This window comes from Vigna umbellata, chromosome 7 (assembly GCF_029865625.1).
Source record: "Vigna umbellata cultivar VRB3 chromosome 7, Vumbellata_1.0, whole genome shotgun sequence".
Taxonomy (NCBI): Eukaryota; Viridiplantae; Streptophyta; class Magnoliopsida; order Fabales; family Fabaceae; genus Vigna; species Vigna umbellata.
Window position 1 is genome coordinate 37,685,796 of NC_142171.1, and position 7,334 is coordinate 37,693,129.

Here is a 7,334-nt window from a genome sequence, read left to right on the forward strand (position 1 = left end):
AAAGTATATGCCAATTGAATATTTTTTTATACTTTCACTTATGTCATCAACACTAGGTGAAAAGGACATTTAAAATTTAACCAGTTTCATCATACTCAAAATCCAAACCAAATAAAAACAAAATAATTCATTAATTTCAATAAAACAAGCTATGCAAAGTAATAACAATATATATATTACCACTATCAAATGGTTAATTATAAGGGAAAAAAATCAATTTTGTATAATCTTAATTTAATTATTTCATTTTTAGAAGTACCTATATTTTAAGTTTAATTTTACCTTTTCTTTATCTGGTGTTATTTAAGTTCCGGGAAATGTTGCTTACGAAAGGGTGTAAGAAAATTTTACCTTTAGTTAGGTTCCGCTGTTTGGGTTGAAGCCATTCGGTGACAGTCAGTGAAACTATTTGTACTTACCAGACTGTTGTCGCCGATTCTAATTCTACTTATCCTCCTTCTCCACAAAACCCTAATTCCTCTTATTCACCATTTTTATTTCACATTCACATTCATGGCTGGACCAAACGACCCCAATGAACCCACATTACCCCCGAAGCGTAAGTCCGATCCTGATCTTCTAGATCTCCCATCCAAAATTGCAAAGCTCGCTACTCCCGGCCTCAAACAAACCCACGAACCCCAACCTAGTGCTGACCACAGCACTTCCCAGCCTCCCACTTCTTCCTCCGACCCTAAGGAACCCGACAAAGACGACAAAGAAATCCAAAACGACGACGTCGAAGAAAAGAACCCCCAGACAACGAGGAGCACCAAAACGACGACGAGGATGAAGACGACGATGACGACGACGACGAGGAAGAGGAAGAGGAAGAGGACCGAAAGGGGAAAGGGATTTCGCGTCAAGACAAGGGAAAAGGGAAAATGGTACAAGAAGACGAGGATGATGATGATTCCGACGACGATAGTGATGACGACGCTTCCGATGACGACGGAAGTGACTTCTCCGACGACCCGCTCACGGAGGTCGATTTGAATAACATTCTGCCGTCCAGGACTCGGGGACGGACAGGGGCGGCGAGTGCAGGAGTGCGCATTTCTGATGACGCGGGGAAAGCGGCCGTAGGCGGCCTCGGCGATGATGAAGACGATAGCGACGACAGTGATGCTTGAGTTCTGCACAGGTTAGTGAGGGTTTTTCTGGAGAGATATAGCTTTGTCTACAGTGAGAAAGAAGAGTTCTTTGTTTTCTTCGCGCACAATGCGCTTTTTGTTCAGAAATTCTGCTCAGATAAATTTGTGCAAGTGCTAGATGTAGCCTTTTTTTTTCTTTTTAACTTTACCGTTCTTGGTAGGTAGTGTATGGATAGTGATGTTTTGAGGTAATTGGAACGAACACTAATCTGAGAGAGAATGTTTGGTTTTAGAGAAATTTCTGAGGCCTATATTCTTCTAAACTGACTCCAATTGATTCTGTGAATGGCAAAATACTTGAGAAGAAGATTCCTTGCCCCATTTTAAATATTGAATTTAATAGGAATGTAGTGTACTTCTTATGAATGAAGTCTGTATTTCTTACTGTTTCATAAATTCTTACAGACCCATTGTGTTAGAAATATGCATATCTTGTTTGATTCTGTGTTTGTGTACTTAGTTATACCATTTTGTAGATTGTAGCTGGGCTTCTCTAGTTTGCTAGTGATCGCAAACTGTGAAGTTATATGATATGAGGGGGCATCGGAATCTGTTAGGTTTGGAATCTTGGGTCTTCATCACCTAAGATGTGGGGCAAGGTCTAGTTGAGCAAAATCCAAAATCCTCCCCCACTATCCCTGTTGTTGAGCCTATCCTAGATGCCGTTTAAATGTGCTGAGCTTAGTTCATATGGTTCAATGAATTTTATCAACTAGAGATGTTTCTAAAGACTAAACTACTAAAATAAAGTCTTGCCTCAGTTTCTTCTCTGAAGCTCTGTTGTATATTCATCATAATTCTTCCATTTTCTGCGACATTGTTTGCAAGGTGAACTCATCATTTGACTTTCACATATATTCCAAAAATAAGTGTGTGAGAACTTCAATGTTTTGTATGATCTACACAATTTATTTTAATGCTGTCTGATAAACTTTAAATAAATTTTACAGGTAATTAGTTCAGATGTAGACCCTCTATAGCCAAATTTTCTGCAAAATAATTCTTATTGTGTTCATTGAAGACAGTATTCATAGGTGTTAATAGGTATTTAATAAAGAAAATGAAGATATTCCTGATCGCACTATGTGCTTGGAAAAAAGTTACTGTCGAGTAATCTGCTGCAATAGGGAGCCTAAGTTCAAAATAAGCAATAATAAATTATATCGCCTTCATACTTTAAGTTTATGTGAACAAGTACACCTTTCTGTTAGTATAATGCTATTCTCTGCTGTGTATATATTGAAAACAAATTAGCGTAAAATTTTATGACTTGTTTATCAAATTTTACATCTGAACGTGTGTTTGAAATAAGCCCACAAACAATTAACAAATGTTGCTTTTTCAGTTGAGGTAAAGGAACTTGTTTTATTTCTCAAAAGAGCCAAAAATATAAAGGCACTTTTAAGTGGCATGACATCAGAAGCATATTAAAGATAAACATGAAATCGGTGCTTTTCTAAGGAAGTAAAAATAGAAATAGGAGAAAAGAAAACTACAACCTTGTGCATGCCACACAAGACTGCCATTATGCCAGGTCTCTGAAGGGTTAGATTTATACACCCTTACTCCCATGAGCAGAAAAGCTATTTTGGCAACTGAACCAATGACATTGAAGGGAAAATGTATTGACCTTGTTACACCAAGCTTCACCATCTAACGGTACAAACAGATTTTTTAAACATAATAGGTTATTTTTGTAGAAGCTTTATAGAAAATAAATAATTAAAGAAGAAAGTGTTCTTCAAGAAGCAATAACTTTCACAACGATGCCAAGCAGATACTTTGTTACACTGAGAGCTTCTGTTAAGGATTTCAATTATGTGAGCTTTTTTTTTTCTATCAGCAGACTCATCATTTTGTGGAGGGCAGTTGAGGGGGAGTATTGGGTCTAGACTTTTCGACTATTGGTTGCATTTACTTTATCTATAGGACATAATATGTTTGTCTTGCTGAGTGACATAAATAATGGCTGAGCATTTGTACGTGTTTGGTTGTTGTACGGTTCGTGACCAGAAATCTTCATGGATTGGTGTACATTATGCTTCGTAAAGGTTCTTAAATTACACCAATATTTTTCTCTGTTCTGAAAAGTTACAGTTTCCTTTCTCGAGGAAGAACTGTTATATTACACTCCTTCGATTCAATAGTTAGATTGATTATTTTCGTATCTTTCAGCTACCATGAGCATTTTCCTCTCTGTTGAACTCCCTGATATAAACTTTCGGATTATAGAAGACGAAATGTATTTCTTTAACTTAATTTCATCTTCTAAAATCTCAATGATGCTAAGTCCCTCATATATCTGTAATTGAATCGAAAATTTGACATAATCTTGTAGAGAAAAGGAGTAAAATCTACCCATTGGTTAATGATGGGTAGTAATATTGGTAGATTCCAACCCCTTTCTCTAAAAGCAATAATCAATCTAACTATTGAATCGAAGGAGAAAATTATTAGTGGTGCATGTAGAAAAGATCAATGCCTAATGTCAAACGATTCTATAATTTCTAAAGTTTTAACATCAGGGTTGTTGCCGAGTCACAAAGGTTTTACATATGGGTCCAAGCCCAACCCCCTTTCATAGACCCTTGCATGGAAGGAGCTCTTTTAGTATCAGATTGACCTTGTTTTATTATCATTGGTCTCCATACCCTGTGAGGGCTGGTTCTTCCTGCAACTCCATAATTTCATCATGCACTCCATACACTTGAAAATTTTAATTTTACCCTCTAGTTTAGGATTTTCATGAGTTCCGAAATGCACAATCCTTGAATTCCAGAATGTACAATTTGGATTACAATTGTGCAACCTGAAATGCATTTTTTAATAAGAAGAAAAAGATGAAGATTGGGAAAGAGGGGTGCGTTGGTGGGGAAGAAGGTGAAGCAAGGGGAGGGGTGCCTGGTGGAGAAGGAAGAAAATAAGGGCAAATAAGTCATTATACAACTATATGGCAATGCAAGTAGAAATGTATGGAGGTGCAGAAAGAAGCTCTCCGATAGAAGATTTGAATTTATAGAGGAGGACGAAAACCCTCAAATCTTACAATAGTTGATGTTCAAGACAAACAGTGTTGAACTCATTTTGAAAAGTTTAATCTATATATGGAAATAGCAAAAGAGTATTATGTTGTCGAAGACATTTAAATAGCTTACAACAACTGGTTTGCAGAATTTCATTGCAAGACGATTACTTGGGCTTTATGTAAATTGAAGATACCTTTGAGAATAATTTTATCTATCTTGACTACGGAAGTTATGCTTTAAGTGGCAACAAGTTAGTTAAACATGACAAATACTCATTCTATTGAAGATTTTTATGACATATGAGACTATCACAAAGGAAGAGTTTGATGCATTTAACACTCTTATATTCTTTTGCGTCGCCTAATTTGCCGAAATTCAGAAGGTTTTGGTTCGTAAAGTTTGGGTTTACAACCACTCAGAATTGCGTCCAATAAAGAGTGGGACCGATTTTCAATCATCTTTTGAGCCACCTATATACACAAAACAGCAGTATTGGAGTGAAGGTTTGGTACACAAAAAGCACTGCTTTTACTATTGCATAAAATGCCAAGAATTGACTTAATACGTTTCAGTTTCAGGCGTGGACGTTTTTTATGTTCTCTCTATATATTAACTGTTACAAAACCCCCTCTTATGGTAATGTTTTATTTTTAGTAAAAATAGAATTAGGAAAAAAAGAAGCTCTTAGCATATTTAGTGGCTTAATTCTCAAAGAAGAATAAAAATTTATTTGCTTTTTCAAGACCATTTCCTGCTCTCTTTCTCTCTCATTCTTTTCTCTTTTTGTTTCCTCCTACTCTTAGTTCTCTGTGTCTACTTGGCCTGCATACTTTCTTTTCTGTTTGTGCCTATCTCTTTTCAGTTAGGTGAAATCAAAACTCTCAAAATAATTTTTACATCGTTTTTCTAAATAAGTAGTTAAAATTTCAATGTAAACTTTGAGCAAAAAAAAGCTATGGGAAAATTGAGGGTGAATAAAATTTTATATTATGGTGGTTGCAATGGAACTTTTGTTTTTTCTCCCTCAATCAATAACAAATGAGGGAGGATTCTTGTTTGAGACCCTCATCAAAAATTATTTCATCCATATTTGGAACAAAAAGGTAAGGAGAGAGGTGTGAATAACAAGAGTAATAACTTTCTATTACTTTTCTTCTTCTTTTTTTAAATGAATATTTATGTTTTTTTATAAACATTCTATTATTCACTTTCTACACATTCAAGCAAGAAAAAAAAACATTCTTTTCATTCATTTTTGTTCGATCAAACACCCTAAAAATACTCTTAATTTTTCTTTCTTTCTTTTCTTTTACTTTCTTTTTCTTTATTTTCTTTTAAATTAAGCATACTTATAGAAAAACCCTTTTCCCTCTAATTCCCACTTTGCTTTTTTTTTTCTGTTTTTTTCACTGTTTCTCATATCAATTAACCGTATATTCAACTCTTATTCCTTTTCTTCCTTTTATCTCACTCTTCTTGATTAAATTAAGAAAAATGAAAGTTGTCAAATAACTTTTTTTTATTTATAACTTATTTAGTTAGAGTTTTAATTTCATAATAACTTTCAAATCTATAAAAAAGAAGTTTTATAAATATAGATACATGAATGAAATTTTAAAGAAAACATAATCTCCCTTCTCTCTTTTTTTTCTCTCTCTTCTCATCTTTCCTATCTCATATCTGTCAATTCAAACATTTGCATATATGCTAGATATATTATCTCTAATGTTAGATATATAATATTGAAAAAAATGTTTTAAACTTTCATTTCTAAAGTAGTCTTTAAACCTAAAATATCACTCCAAACTCAACCTGTGTCCATTCTTTTGTCTTGTAGTATATGTTATTTCATAATACAAGAGAAAATAAACTAGACCACTCATTAGAGGTATGCAACGTAACTCACATCAAACATAAGTTATACCAACCTATTTAGCTAATAAGTCGAAGTAAAACAATTAAAAATGTTATTCTTAGGTTGTTCAAAACAACTCAACAATCTAATTAACTAATTAAATAATAAATAATAATAATAACAACAATAATAATAATATTTTAATGTCTTTGGTAATATTTTGAGAATATATAAACTATTTCTTAGATATAAGTCTTACAAATTAAGTCCTAAAAAAACCTAGTTAATTCAACTCTCTTTTCTTATTGTTTTCGAAAACTAGTTAAATCTTTTCACTATAAGAGTAGAGATATTCTTATAAGAGCAAGATTTCTCGTAACACTATTACTAAGTTGATAGTCTTTATGTTAATTTTCAAGTTGTCACTATGAAATGTTTTTATGACTTACAAAAGATATTTTAACTCTTAAGTAAGACATATTATATATATAATTTATACTTCATAAATGTAATGGACTTAAGATAATCATACATTAGCGATTAATCCTAGATAATGCCATCCTATGTTACCAGTATCTAAGGATCGTTATGAAGAAGAGCAATATAAAGTTATTGCAATGGCTGCTGGAGCAATATAAAGTTATTTTTCCCTTTAGAAAATACTAATTCTCACATAACGAATTAAATGTCTTTTAAGAATAATCTTTTTGTTTCCTTCTTGTAACAATAATTTACGCACCACACACTGTGATTATTTTTGAAATACAAACTGTGTTTACAGAATGTTTCATCTTAGTAGTTTGTGACATTAGAATTGATCTTGAAAAAATTGAATTTCGTGGTCCATAATATTCTTGTTAGTAGCTTCTTCTTTTTTCTGATGTAGCAGCCTTTGACTAATGTTTTCTTTTAACCTGTGGGTCTTGAGTGGGCCTACCCATGTTTCTCCGGAAGAGAGAAATTCGGTAAAAGTCCACTTCAAAGCCCATTTGATGTGTTTTTGTTACAGATTTTTAGGTGTTTGTGTGGACCATGTAGCTTTCAGTTTGACCATGGAGAATAAACATGGTACACTTCAAAGCAATTGAGAACTTCTCAACCTCCACTAACTTACAAACCACTGAAAAACAAATGGCTGCCATGTTCATGTAGATGAACCTTTTCTCATCAATTTCAAACATTGAATTCAATTACCACATACAATTATGAGATCCCAAACAACATTTCCACTTCTACATATCAATTTCTCATCTCCTTGGAAAAAGTTCAAACACAATCTATCCACAGATTCTGAAAGAA

At 33.5% G+C, this 7,334-nt stretch overlaps 1 pseudogene; it reads left to right on the forward strand.

The window, feature by feature from the left end:
• Positions 1–358: 358 nt before the first annotated feature.
• LOC148195913 (uncharacterized) lies at positions 359–1,597 on the forward strand (annotated as a pseudogene).
• The last annotated feature ends 5,737 nt before the right edge of the window (positions 1,598–7,334 follow it).